Source organism: Balaenoptera physalus (assembly GCF_965194825.1).
Source record: "Balaenoptera physalus genome assembly, chromosome: 18".
NCBI lineage: Eukaryota > Metazoa > Chordata > Mammalia > Artiodactyla > Balaenopteridae > Balaenoptera > Balaenoptera physalus.
The window spans coordinates 19,660,239-19,674,636 of NC_138899.1; the positions used below are offsets into that span (position 1 = coordinate 19,660,239).

The 14,398-nt window shown below is 37.2% G+C and overlaps 1 long non-coding RNA gene across 2 annotated transcripts in view; it reads left to right on the forward strand.

The window, feature by feature from the left end:
- LOC309647397 overlaps positions 1 to 14,398 on the forward strand; it is a 234,314-nt gene that overhangs the window by 31,414 nt on the left and 188,502 nt on the right. The window contains exon 4 of one of the 2 annotated variants that reach the window (XR_014256014.1): positions 5,971 to 6,080. This is a non-coding gene — a long non-coding RNA (uncharacterized lncRNA). Of the gene's footprint in view, positions 1 to 4,933; positions 6,081 to 14,398 lie in introns of those variants that run through there. The other variant, XR_014256015.1, reaches the window with a different exon arrangement.

Below are 14,398 nucleotides of genomic sequence, written 5' to 3' on the forward strand. Positions count from 1 at the left end.
AAACTGTAGATTGCTTTGGGTAGTATAGTCATTTTCACAATGTTGATACTTCCAATCCAAGAACATGGTATATCTCTCCATCTATTTGTATCATCTTTAATTTCTTTAATCAGTGTCTTATAATTTTCTGCATACAGGTCTTTTATCTCCTTAGGTAGGTTTATTCCTAGATATTTTATTCTTTTTGTTGCAATGGTAAATGGGAGTGTTTTCTTAATTTCACTTTCAGATTTTTCATCATTAGTGTATAGGAATGCAAGAGATTTCTGTGCATTAATTTTGTATCCTGCTACTTTACCAAATTCATTGATTAGCTCTACTTGTTTTCTGGTAGCATCTTTAGGATTCTCTATGTATAGTATCATGTCATCTACAAACAGTGACAGCTTTACTTCTTCTTTTCCGATTTGGATTCCTTTTATTTCTTTGTCTTCTCTGATTGCTGTGGCTAACACTTCCAAAACTATGTTTAATAATAGTGGTGAGAGTGAGCAACCTTGTCTTGTTCCTGATCTTAGTGGAAATGGTTTCAGTTTTTCACCATTGAGGACAATTTTGGCTGTGGGTTTTTCATATATGTCCTATATTATGTTGAGGAAAGTTCCCTCTATGCCTACTTTCTGCAGGGCTTTTATCATAAATGGGTGTTGAATTTTGTTGAAAGCTTTTTCTGCATCCATTGAGATGATCATATGGTTTTTAACCTTCAGTTTGTTAATATGGTGTATCACATTGATTTGCATATATTGAAGAATACTTGCATTCCTGGGATGAACCCCACTTGATCATGGTGTATGATCCTTTTAATGTGCTGTTGGATTCTGTTTGCTAGTATTTTGTTGAGGAGTTTTGCATCTATGTTCATCAGTGATATTGGCCTGTAGTTTTCTTTCTTTGTGACATCTTTGTCTAGTTTTGGTATCAGGGTGATGGTGGCCTCATAGAATGAGGTGGGGAGTGTTCCTCCCTCTGCAATATTTTGGAAGAGTTTGAGAAGGATAGGTGTTAGCTCTTCTCTAAATGTTTGATAGAATTTGCCTGTGAAGCCATGTGGTCCTGGGCTTTTGTTTGTTGGAAGATTTTTAATCACAGTTTCAATTTCAGTGCTTGTGATTGGTCTGTTCATATTTTCTATTTCTTCCTGGTTCAGTCTCGGCAGGTTGTACATTTCTAAGAATTTGTCCATTTCTTCCAGGTTGTCCATTTTATTGGCATAGAGTTGCTTGTAGTAATCTCTCATGATCTTTTGTATTTCTGCAGTGTCAGTGGTTACTTCTCCTTTTTCGTTTCTAATTCTGTTGATTTGAATCTTCTCCCTTTTTTTCTTGATGAGTCCGGCTAATGGTTTATCAATTTTGTTTATCTTCTCAAAGAACCAGTTTTTAGTTTTATTGATCTTTGCTATTGTTTCCTTCATTTCTTTTTCATTTATTTCTGATCTGATCTTTATGATTTCTTTCCTTCTGCTAACTTAGGGGTGTTTTTGTTCTTCTTTCTCTAATTCCTTTAGGTGCAAGGTTAGGTTGTTTATTTGAGATGTTTCCTGTTTCTTGAGGTAGGCTTATATTGCTATAAACTTCCCTCTTAGAACTGCTTTTGCTGCATCCCATAGGTTTTGGGTCATGTCTCCATTGTCATTTGTTATTAGGTATGTTTTGATTTCCCCTTTGATTTCTTCAGTGATCACTTCGTTATTAAGTAGTGTATTGTGTAGCCTCCATGTGTTTGTATTTTTTACAGATCTTTTCCTGTAATTGATATCTAGTCTCATAACATTGTGGTCGGAAAAGACACTTGATCTTGATATGATTTCAATTTTCTTAAATTTACCAAGGCTTGATTTGTGACCCAAGATATGATCTATCCTGGAGAATGTTCCCTGAGTACTTGAGAAAAATGTGTATTCTGTTGTTTTAGGGTGCAATGTCCTATAAATATCAATTAAGTCCATCTAGTTTAATGTGTCATTTAAAGCTTGTGTTTCCTTATTTATTTTCATTTTGGATGATCTGTCCATTGGTAAAAGTGGGGTGTTAAAGTCCCCTACTATGATTGTGTTACTGTCGATTTCCCCTTTTATGGCTGTTAGTATTTGCCTTATGTATTGAGGTGCTCCTATGTTGGGTGCATAAATATTTACAATTGTTTTATCTTCTTCTTGGATCGATCCCTTGATCATTATGTAGTGTCCTTCTTTGTCTCTTGTAATAGTCTTTATTTTAAAGTCTATTTTGTCTGATATGAGAATTGCTACTCCAGCTTTCTTTTGATTTCCATTTGCATGGAATATCTTTTTCCATCCCCTCACTTTCAGTCTGTATGTGTCTCTAGGTCTGAAGTGGGTCTCTTGTAGACAGCATATAGATGGGTCTTGTTTTTGTATCCATTCAGCCAGCCTGTGTCTTTTGGTGGGAGCATTTAATCCATTTACATTCAAGGTAATTATCGATATGTATGTTCCTATTCCCATTTTCTTAAATGTTTTGGGTTTGTTATTGTAGGTGTTTTCCTTCTCTTGTGTTTCTTGCCTAGAGAAGTTCCTTTAGCATTTGTTGTAAAGCTGGTTTGTTGGTGCTGAACTCTCTCAGCTTTTGCTTGTCTGTAAGGATTTTAATTTCTCCATCAAATCTGAATGAGATCCTTGGGTAGAGTAATCTTGGTTGTAGGTTATTCTCCTTCATCACTTTAAATATGTCCTGCCACTCCCTTCTGGCTTGCAGAGTTTCTGCTGAAAGATCAGCTGTTAACCTTATGGGAATTCCCTTGTGTGTTATTTGTTGTTTTTCCTTTGCTTCTTTTAATATGTTTTCTTTATATTTAATTTTTGATAGTTTGATTAATATGTGTCTTGGCGTGTTTCTCCTTAGATTTATCCTGTATGGAACTCTCTGTGCTTCCAGGACTTGATTAACTATTTCCTTTCCCATATTAGGGAAGTTTTCAACTATAATCTCTTCAAATATTTTCTCAGTCCCTTTCTTTTTCTCTTCTTCTTCTGGGACCCCTATAATTCGAATGTTGGTGCATTTAATGTTGTCCCAGAGGTCTCTGAGACTGTCCTCAGTTCTTTTCATTCTGTTTTCTTTATTCTGCTCTGCAGTAGTTATTTCCACTATTTTATCTTCCAGGTCACTTATCTGTTCTACTGCCTCAGTTATTCTGCTATTGATCCCTTCTAGAGTATTTTTAATTTCATTTATTGTGTTTTTCATCATTGCTTGGTTCCTCTTTAGTTCTTCTAGGTTCTTGTTAAATGTTTCTTGCATTTTGTCTATTCTATTTCCAAGATTTTGGATCATCTTTACTCTCATTATTCTGAATTATTTTTCAGGTAGACTGCCTATTTCCTCTTCATTTGTTAGGTCTGGTGTGTTTTTACCTTGCTTCTTCATCTGCTGTGTGTTTTTCTGTCTTCTCATTTTGCTTATCTTACTGTGTTTGGGATCTCCTTTTCGCAGGCTGCAGGTTCGTAGTTCCTGTTGTTTTTGGTGTCTGTCCCCAGTGGCTAAGGTTGGTTCAGTGGGTTGTGTAAGCTTCCTGGTGGAGGGGACTAGTGCCTGTGTTCTGGTGGATGAGGCTGGATCTTGTCTTTCTGGTGGGCACGTCCACGTCTGGTGGTGTGTTTTGGGGTGTCTGTGGCCTTATTATGATTTTAGGCAGCCTCTCTGCTAATGGATGGGGCTGTGTTCCTGTCTTGCTAGTTGTTTGGCATAGGGTGTCCAGCACTGTAGCTTGCTGGTGGTTGAGTGAAACTGGGTCCTGGTGTTGAGATGGAGATCTCTGGGAGATTTTCGCTGTTTGGTATTATGTGGAGCTGGGAGGTCTCTTGTGGACCAGTGTCCTGAAGTTATCTCTCCCACCTCAGAGGCACAGCCCTGATGCCTGGCTGGAGCAGCAAGAGCCTCTCATCCACACGGCTCAGAATAAAAGGGAGAAAAAATAGAAAGAAAGAAAGAAGGAAGGGAAGGGAAGAAAGGAAGGAAGGAAGGAAGGAAGGGGAAAAAATAATATATCTTGCTCCCAAAGTCCACCTCCTCAATTTGGGATGATTCGTTGTCTGTTCAGGTATTCCACAGATGCAGGGTACATCAAGTTGTTTGTGGAGCTTTAATGCACTGCTTCTGAGGCTGCTGGGAGTGATTTCCCTTTCTTTTCTTTGTTCGCAGAGCTCCGGGGTTTCAGCTTTGGATCTGGCCCCGCCTCTGCATGTAGGTCGCCTGAGGGCATCTGTTCTTAGCTCAGACAGGACGGGGTTAAAGGAGCAGCTGGTTCGGGGGCTTTGGCTCACTCAGGCCGGGGGAAGGGAGCGGTATGGAGGAGGCGGGGCGAGCCTGCGGCGGCAGAGGCGTCGTGACGTTGCAGCAGCCTGAGGCACGCCGTGCGTTCTTCCGGGGAAGTTTTCCCTGGCTCACGGGACGCTGGCAGTGGCGGGCTGCACAGGCTCCCAGGAGGGGAGGTGTGGAGAGTGAACTGTGCTCGCACACAGGCTTTTTGGTGGCAGCAGCAGCAGCCTTAGCGTCTCACGCCCGTCTCTGGGGTCCGTGCTGAGAGCCGTGGCTCGCGCCCGTCTCTGGAGCTCATTTAGGCGGCGCTCTGAATCCCCTCTCCTCCCGCACCAGGAAACAAAGAGGTGAGAAAAAGTCTCTTGCCTGTTTGGCAGCTCCAGACCTTTTCCCAGACTCCCTACTGGCTAGCTGTGGTGCGCTAACCCCTTCAGGCTGTGTTCATGCAGCCAACGCCAGTCCTCTCCCTGCGATCCAACCTCCGCAGCCCGAGCCTCAGCTCCCAGCCCCCGCCCGCCTCGGCGGGTGAGCAGACAAGGCCTCTCGGGCTGGTGAGTGCTGCTCGGCAACGAGCCTCTGTGCGGGAATCTCTCCGCTTTGCCCTCCGCACCCCTGTTGCTGCGCTCTCCTCCGTGGCTTCGAAGCTCCCCCCTCTGCCACTCGCAGTCTTCGCCCACGAAGGGATTTCCTAGTGTGTGGAAACCTTTCCTCCTTCACAGCTCCCTCCCACTGGTGCAGGTCCCGACCCTATTCTTTTGTCTCTGTTATTTCTTTTTTCTTTTGCCCTACCCATGTACGTGGGGAGTTTCTTGCCTTTTGGGAGGTCTGACGTCTTCTGCCAGCGTTCAGTGGGTGGGGTGTTCTATAGGAGCAGTTCCACATGTAGATGTATTTCTGATGTATCTGTGGGGAGGAAGGTGACCTCCGTGTCTTACTCTTCCGCCATCTTCTCCTCCTTTTTTCTTAATTCTTAACTTGGATTCTCATTTTAGGAAGATTCAAATTGTGCCATGAGGTATGAATCTAAGTATAGCGACTGTCTTTTTTTATTCTTCCAGTTGTATTCCTTTCCTCAAAAGAGAAAATTCAGGAAATAGATTGCACAGTTTCCTACTTTCTGATTCTCTAGTGGAAGCTCTACATCTCATACTGTAGGGATTTTCTACCAGGATGACACTCATAACCTGCCAGCTGAATAGTTTACTATCTTATTTACAAGACAATAAATAAAATTATAAAGCTAGTTATTTGTCTTTGAATAGTTTACCAAATTTTTTTCTCATCAGTTGAAAGAAGAATTGAAAAAGTATAATTAGTATAGATTAAGATACCCCATAGTTGTAGGTGAAATATTTAACAAATTCAGAAGTAGTTTTATATAAATCAATACCTAATCACAGAAAGCAGGCAGAGTAATTCATAGTGTTCAAAAACCTAGGATTATATAAAGACTTTGGAAAAATTATTTTCCACGTTTTATGGACTGAATATTTGTGTTCCCTGAAAATTCATGTGTTGAAGCCCTAACCCCCAGTGTGATGGTATTTGGAAGTGAGGACTTTGGAAGGAATTAGGTTTAAATGAGGTTATGAAAGTGGGGCCCTCATGATGGGATTAGTGTTCTTTTAAGAAGAGGAAGAGAGTTTAGAGCACTCTCTCTCATTTTCTCTTTCTCTCTCTTTCTCAGCCATGTAAGGACACAGCAAGAAGGCGGCAGTCTATAAGCCAGGAAGAAGTCCCTCACCAGGGACCAAATAGGCCAGCTCCTTGATCTTGGACTTCCTGGCCTCCAGAATGGTAAGATTTAAATTCCTGTTTAAACCATGCAGTCAATGGTATTTTGTTATAGCAGTCTGAACTTGAGAAAAGAGTATAGAAGGAATCAATAATCTAAAAAGTAATCAAATGCAATGTAGTTTTAATACATATAATGTTATTAATGAAAATATGATGTCTTAATGTCTCAAACAAAACCCAAAAATCAAAAAGAAAAGGAAAAGGAAGATACATCACAACATTACAAGATAAAAAGTTAAAACTGATATTGTGTATTGTGGTATTTTATAATTAGTTTGTCAAAAGGAAAATACACATATCAGATATTTCTAGGCTACAATCTAAACTCAGGAATAACTAGAATATGTGATATTTTCTTCAATAACTAATTTTCAAAATTAACAAATATGTTTTAAAATTAAATATATATATTGTTTTCTTACATTAATTTTCTGATTACTAAATATATGTTCATTATAACTATTTTAGAAAACATTAAAATAAAAGAAGAAAGGTTATTATATTCTCTGTGTTTCTTTAGTTATATATATTCTTTAATACATCTTTTAATATATTCAAATTATATTTAATATTTTATTTACATAAATGTGAAAATGTCCAAAATTAAGAAATAGTATCATTTTTAAAAATCAACTAATTGACATTAAAAAACTTGATATTTCATTGCCTTAACTTGAATTTCTCATTAATAATATTAAAAATATGTGAATATAGAACTTTAGAGTTTCTAGTACTTCTATAAATTACCTAGTCTTGTTCTTGCCCATTTCCCCCCACACTGGGGATATTGTTTGTGCAGTTTTTAGTAAATTATACGAAATTTTCATAATTAAATGTCATTTTCTTGCATTTATATAGCAATTTTTTCCAATTCACTTGTGTGTCTTTTAAAATTTTCTTCATGGCATACTGTTTATGATTTCTAGATGTCAGTTTGTTATGAGCAAATCTATTTTCTTAAAACCTTTCTGAGAATACTTTTATTTTGATGATTTTATTGTTTTGAAATAAATGTAAATATTAGCTATATAATTTATTTTTTGATGATACACCCCGTCCCCTAACACACACACACACACACATACACACACACAAATACACACTCAAATAGATGCAAAATATGTCTTGAATTTCATCATTGGTGTATTTTGCTGATCTTTTCCTTTCTTCCTCTGGGTTCAGGTTTCTCTCCCCAATTCCTTTATTCCTTTGTTCTCGGGTAGAATATTAAAAAGGTTTTTCCTAACTGTCTCATAATGACTGTTAACACCAACCTGACTTAGAAATTAATCCTTAGTTTCTATTCAGTCTCTTTTAGTTGTAAACTAATTCCATATGCTCCTAAATCAAGCCCTGGAGCGCCAAACTCCAGACTGAATCACAGCCCCTGTAGCTTATCAGGGAGTTTTATTTAATGACCAATTTGGGGGGGGCGGGTATTTCTCTATGAAAGCAAGAGATTCCAAGTATTGTTTAAATAACTTTCTGTAGGGGGTGGTTATCAGTGGGGAGTCTCAGTTGAGTCTTATCATGGGATTCACATTATGATCCTGTTAACTTTGGTAATGTTGGTATCTTTTTTTTCTTTTTTGGTGTCTTTTTTATGAGATGATAATTATGAAGTGTATATTTGTATTTTTAATTTATTGTTTGTTTCCTTTAATTTTCAACTAACAGACAAACACTGTGATAAGATTTGTGATATGCATGTAAGACACTGGGTGGAGGCAACAAGGGATGGGAATCAAGGGTGTTGTCACTTAGGTAGAACCATAGAATGCTGTTTGTAGTCCTTGACTGAATGGTTATAGGAAAACAAAAAAAGCAGCTGCTTCCCTTCAGGCAACTGTAATTCTTGGCACACAAATGGTGCTGTTCCAAAGATGTGCAAAAATGATAAAAGACTACAGGGAGAAAAGGAATCTCCTCATTTCTGATACAAAAATGTGAAGTTCTCTGTCATCTATGACAGTTGGAGAGAAAGCAGTATTTTTGTCACATTTTGAATGTCACAACTTTGGAAGACCCACAGCAATAAGTATTCCGGGAGGTTAATAGTGATAGAAGCCATGGAAGAATACCAGTTGGAGAAGCTGGTACTCAGCAAAGGGGCATTAGGAGAGCAAAACCAGCCATTGGGCAGGACATATGTGTGTTCTTATAAACAAGGAAGAAACATGCTGAAAATTCCCAGTAGTCAGGGAAGTATAAGATGAGGTAAATATGTGTGGTTTGGGAAATTTTGGTTACATAGCTGGGTGACACAAAGGTAGTAACAGTTTATGTGCCCTGCAATGTTACTGATGTTTACTGAGTTTATATTACATTTTGATGGTGATAATAGAATTGTGCAGAGAAAAAAGTGAGATTAATACATGATTGCATTTGCGGATTTAGTTACACCTTTAAATTCAACATAAATGCAAAATATATAATTTCATTATTTCTCAACTTCTTTCAGAACCTACTCATTTCTACTGGCTCTTACTTGTCCTGAAAGTGAATTCCAAACCACATTTAGTTTTAAGAGAAAATAGAAAGAATAGGGAGAAAAAACACTTTTAAAAAGAGATGAAAAGAAAGCATTGAGGAAAATAACAAGAATCACCAGGGACATGAATAAATAAAGTAATATTTTGGCTAATGTCTAAATCATTTTCAGGTTGAATTCCACACAAGATAAGCCATTCTTTCTGTTGCATAATCTCCAATATTCATTCTTTCTCTTGCCAATTATTTTGTTCTTGAAAACCATTCTTACTTTTAAAATGTAAGGCTACAACACCAGAAATTGATGTCTTGGAAATACTACTTTTGGGAGAAAAAGATTTATGTTCTTCATTTTTCTAATTTCTTGAAAAAAATAAAATCAGTGTGTGTGTGTGTGTGTGTGTGTGTGTATGTGTGTGTGTTTGCAGAAAATAACTCATACACATCGCCTAGCGTGTGCAATCCTATATGTTATGTTACCTCAAAAAAACCCTTTAATTTGAAGGATCTTTGTCAAGATTGATACAGAGCAAAACTAATTTTTAAAAAATCTGAACATAGTGATGGAAAACCTTGACAGTCAAAGGCTGTGATAAGAATGTTCAAGGAACTGTGTGAAGGGTTCAAAATGAATAAAAATGTGATAGAAGAATTATCTTCCTGTTTCTTTAACTTGATACTGAGAAAAGTAATGGCCACAGACATAATAAAAGAAGCCCTGCTATGTGGAATAGAATGAATGACCTTAGATTTAGAAATGATATTGACCTCTCATCTTAGACATTGAAGAAACTGTATAAGGGTGGGGGAATGGGGAGGAAGAGAAGAAAACAGATTATTCTCTTAGAACTTCAGTTTGTCTGAAGTAATCACATAGTAGGGGGAAAAAAGTGGCAATGACTTCTAGTGATCATCAAAGCTAGAGATAAAAAAGCAGACCACTAAGAATAGAAGAAGACATAACATAAGAGAATTACTGCTTCTCAATTTGATAATGACTTCAGTAATTCAATTTTTAATTCAAAATCTATATACTCTCTATTCTTTTAATGTTAAATATTTAAGAATATATTAAAATGTTTAAATTATAGATGGAAGATAAAAAATTTTTAAATAGCTGGGCAGATTTAAAACTGAAAAGTAAATTTGTGGTGATATTGAATCACTTTATTACAATAGGATTAATACACCTAAAGTGGATTTCATATTTGAAGATTAATTGAGAATTTACAAGAAACATTTATAAAAATATTTATTGAAAAGTGATCAAGAAATACAAATAAAATGTGGAAGTATCATTGCATCACAGGCTGTACATGTAAAGTCAGTGCCAATACAATTCATATTTTAAAATATATAATTATCTACATGAAAAGATTTTACTCACGTTTGAGGCCAGTTTCAAGGCCTATTATCTCTGAGAATTTCTCCAATTTTTCTCCTTCTTAGATAGGCTTTAAAACTCCTTATTGCATACTATTTACAATGATATCATAATGGCCAGTTTCTCCATTTATTTAATTAATAATCTTTGAATGCCTACATGTGAATAAATACATGTACAAATTACTTTCAGGTTGTGATAAATCTTTTGAATTAAGTAATATAGTTAACCATGATAAAAAAAAATATATGAACTACTACCCAAAGCAATCTACAGATTTAATGCAATCCCTATCAAATTACCCATGACAAATAATCCTAGAACAAATAATCCTAAAATAATATGGATCCATAAAAGACCCAGAATTGCCAAAGTAATCCCAAGGAAAAAGAACAAAGCTGGAGGCATGAACCTCCCAGCCTGCAGACGATACTACAAAGCTACAGTAATCAAAACAACATGGCATTGGCACAAAAACATATATATGGAGCAGTGGAACAGAAGAGAGAGCCCAGAAATAAACCCACACACCTACGGTCACTTAATCTTCACAAAAGAGACAAGAATATACAATGGAGAAAAAGTCTCTTCAGCAAGTGGTGTTGGGAAAGCTGGACAACTGCATGCAAATCAATGAAGTTAGAACACTCCCTTACACTATATACAAAAATAAACTCAAAATGGCTTAAAGACTTAAATATAAGACATGATACCATAAAACTTCCAGAAGAGAACATAGGCAAAACATTCTCTGACATAAATCATGGCAATGTTTTCTTAGGTCAGTCTCCCAAGTCAATAGAAATAAAAGCAAAGATAAACAAATGGGACCTAATGAAACTTATATAAGCTTTTGCACAGCAAAGGAAACCATAAACAAAATGAAAAAACAACATAAGGACCTGGAGAAAATATTTGCAAATGATGTGACCAACAAAGGCTTAATCTCCAAAATATACAAACAGCTCATACAACTCAATAACAAAAAAAACCATAAACAACCCAATCGAAAAATGGGCAGAAGACCTAAGTAGACATTTCTCCAAAGAAGACATACAGATGGCAAATAGCACATGAAAAGATGTTCAGCATCACTAATTATTAGAGAAATGCAACTCAAAACTGCAGTGAGGTACCACCTCACACCAGTCAGAATAGCCATAATTAAAAAGTCTACAAATAACAAATGCTGAAGAGGGTGTGGAAAAAAGGGAATCCTCAGTGCCAGCATCCTGAGCCAGCCTCGTGGGCTTCCTCCCTGCACAGCCTGTGAGTGACAGCCCTTCCCTCGCACCTGACTGGGGATCTGGGGCAAGGAGCTGCTGCATGAAAGGAAATCTGAGGCACAGAGAAGTTAACTGCCTGGTCCAAGAATAGAAAGGAAATCGGAGGCACAGAGAAGTTAACTGCCTAGTCCAAGATCATAGAACTAAGCTGTGAGACTAGAGTTGGTGTCCTTCATGCATCACATCTTCCCCATCACTTAAGAAGCCATTGAGATACTTGCATATTTAGCTGTCTCCTAGCAACCATGAGGCTGACAGGGTGTTGGTGCTCTGGCCAGGTGTCAGACCTGAGCCTCTGAGGTGGGAGAGCCAAGTTCAGGACATTAGTGCACCAGAGACCTCCCAGCCCCTTGTAATATCAATTAGCGAGAGCTACTTCCAGAGATCTCAGCCTCAGTGCTAAGACCCAGCTTCACTCAACGACCAGCAAGCTCCACTGCTGGACACCCCATGCCAAACACCTAGAAAGACAGAAACACAACCCCACTTATTAGCAGAGAGGCTGCCTAAAATCATAATAAGTTCACAGACACCCTAAAACAAACCACCAGACACAATCATGCCCACCAGAAACACAAGATCCAGCCTCATCCTCTGGAACACAGGTACCATCCCCCTCCACCAAGAAGCTTAAACAACCCACTGAACCAACCTTACCCACGGGGGGCAGACACCAAAAAAAAAAAACAGAACCATGAACCTGCAGCCAGCAAAAAGGAGACCTCAAACACAGTAAGTTAAGCAAAATGAGAAGACAGAGAAATACGCGGCAGGTGAAGGAGCAAGGTAAAAACCCACCAGACCAAACAAATGAAGAGGAAATAGGCAGTCTACCTGAAAAACAATTCAGTGTAATGATAGTAAAGATGATCCAAAATCTTGGAAATAGAATGGAGAAAATAAAAGAAGCTTTTAAAAAGGACCTAGAAGAACTAAAGAGCAAACAATGATGAAAAAACACAATAAAAGAAATTTAAAATTCCCTGGAAGGAATCAATAGCAGAATAACTGAAGAAGAAGAATGGATAAGTGACCTGGAAGATAAAATAGTGGAAATAACTACTGCAAAGCAGAATAAAGAAAAAAGAATGAAAAGAATTGAGGATAATCTCAGAGACTTCTGGGACAACATTAAAGGCACAGACATTGGAATGATAGGGGTCCCAGAAGAAGAGAAAAAGAAAGGGAATGAGAAAATATCTGAAGAGATTAGAGTGGAAAACTTCCCTAATATGGGAAAGGAAATAATCAAGTCCAAGAAGCACAGAGAGTCCCATATAGGATAAATCCAAGAAGAAACACGACAAGACATATTTTAATCAAACCCTCAAAAATTAAATACAAAGAAAATATATTAAAAGCAGCAAGGGAAAAGCAACAAATAACATACAAGGGAATCCCCATAAGGTTAACAGCTGATCTTTCAGCAGAAACTCTGCAAGCCAGAAGGGTGTGGAAGGACATATTTAAAGTGATGAAAGGGAAAAACCTACCACCAAGATTACCCTACCCAGCAGGGATCTCATTCAGATTTGACGGAGAAACTAAAACCTTTAGAGACAAGCAAAAGCTAAGAGAATTCAGCACCACCAAACCAGCTATATAACAATTGCTAAAGAAACTTCTCTAGGCAGGAAACACAAGAGAAGGAAAAGACGTATAATAAAAAACCCAAAACAATTAAGAAAATGGTAATAGGAACATACATATCAATAATTACCTTAAATGTAAATGGATTAAATGCTCCAACCAAAAGACACAGGCTCACTGAATGCATACAAAAACAAGACATATATATGCTGTCTACAAGAGACCACTTCAGACCTAGGGACACATACAGACTGAAAGTGAGGGGATGGAAAAAGATATTCCATGCATATGGAAATCAAAAGAAAGCTGGAGTAGCAATTCTCATATCAGCCAAAATAGACTTTAAAATAAAGACTTTTACAACAGACAAAGAAGGACAACACATAATGATCAAGGTATCAGTCCAAGAAGAAGATCTAACAATTGTAAATAATTATGCATCCAACATAGGAGCACCTCAATACATAAGGGAAATGCTAACAGCCATAAAAGGGGAAATCGACAGTAACACAAGAATACTAGGGGATTTTAACACCTCACTTTCACCAATGGACAGATCATCCAAAATGAAAATAAATAAGGAAACACAAGTTTCAAATGACACATTAAACAAGATGGACTTAATTAATACTTAGAGGACATTCCATCCAAAAACAATAGAATACACTCTTTTCTCAAGTGCTCATGGAATGTTCTCCAGGTTAGACAATATCTTGGGCCACAAATCAAGCCTTGGTAAATTGAAGAAGATTGAAATCATATCAAGTAACTTTTGTGACCACAATGCTATGGGACTAGCAATCAGTTACAGGGAAAAAAAACTGTAAAAATTATAAACACATGGAGACTAAACAATACGCTACTAAATAACCAAGAGATCACTGAGGAAATCAAAAAATACCTAGAAACAAATGACAATGAAAACACGACGACCCAAAACCTATGGGATGCAGCAAAACAGTTCTAAGAGGGAAGTTTATAGCAATACAATCCTACCTCATGAAACAAGAAAAGTCTCAAATAAACAAGCTAATCTTACACCTAATACAATTAGAGAAAGAAGAACAAAAAAACTCCAAAGTTAGCAGAAGGAGAGTAATCATAAAGATCAGATCAGAAATAAATGAATAAGAAATGAAGAAAATGATAGAAAAGATCAATAAAACTAAAAGCTGGTTCTTTGAGAAGATAAAAAAAAAATTGATAAACCATTAGGCAGACTCATCAAGAAAAACAGGGAAAAGACTCAAATCCACAGAATTAGAAATGAAAAAGGAGAAGTAACAAGTGACACTGCAGAAATACAAAGGATCATGAGAGATTACTAGAAGCAAATATATGTCAATAAAATGGACAACCTGGAAGAAATAGACAAATTCTTAGAAAAGCACCACCTTCTGAGACTGAACCCAGAAGAAATAGGAAATATAAACAGACCAGTCACAAGCACTGAAATTGAAACTGTGATTAAAAATCTTCCAACATACAAAAGCCCAAGACCAGATGGCTTCACAGACAAATTCTATCAAACACTTAGAGAAGAGTTAACACCTATCCTTCTCAAACTT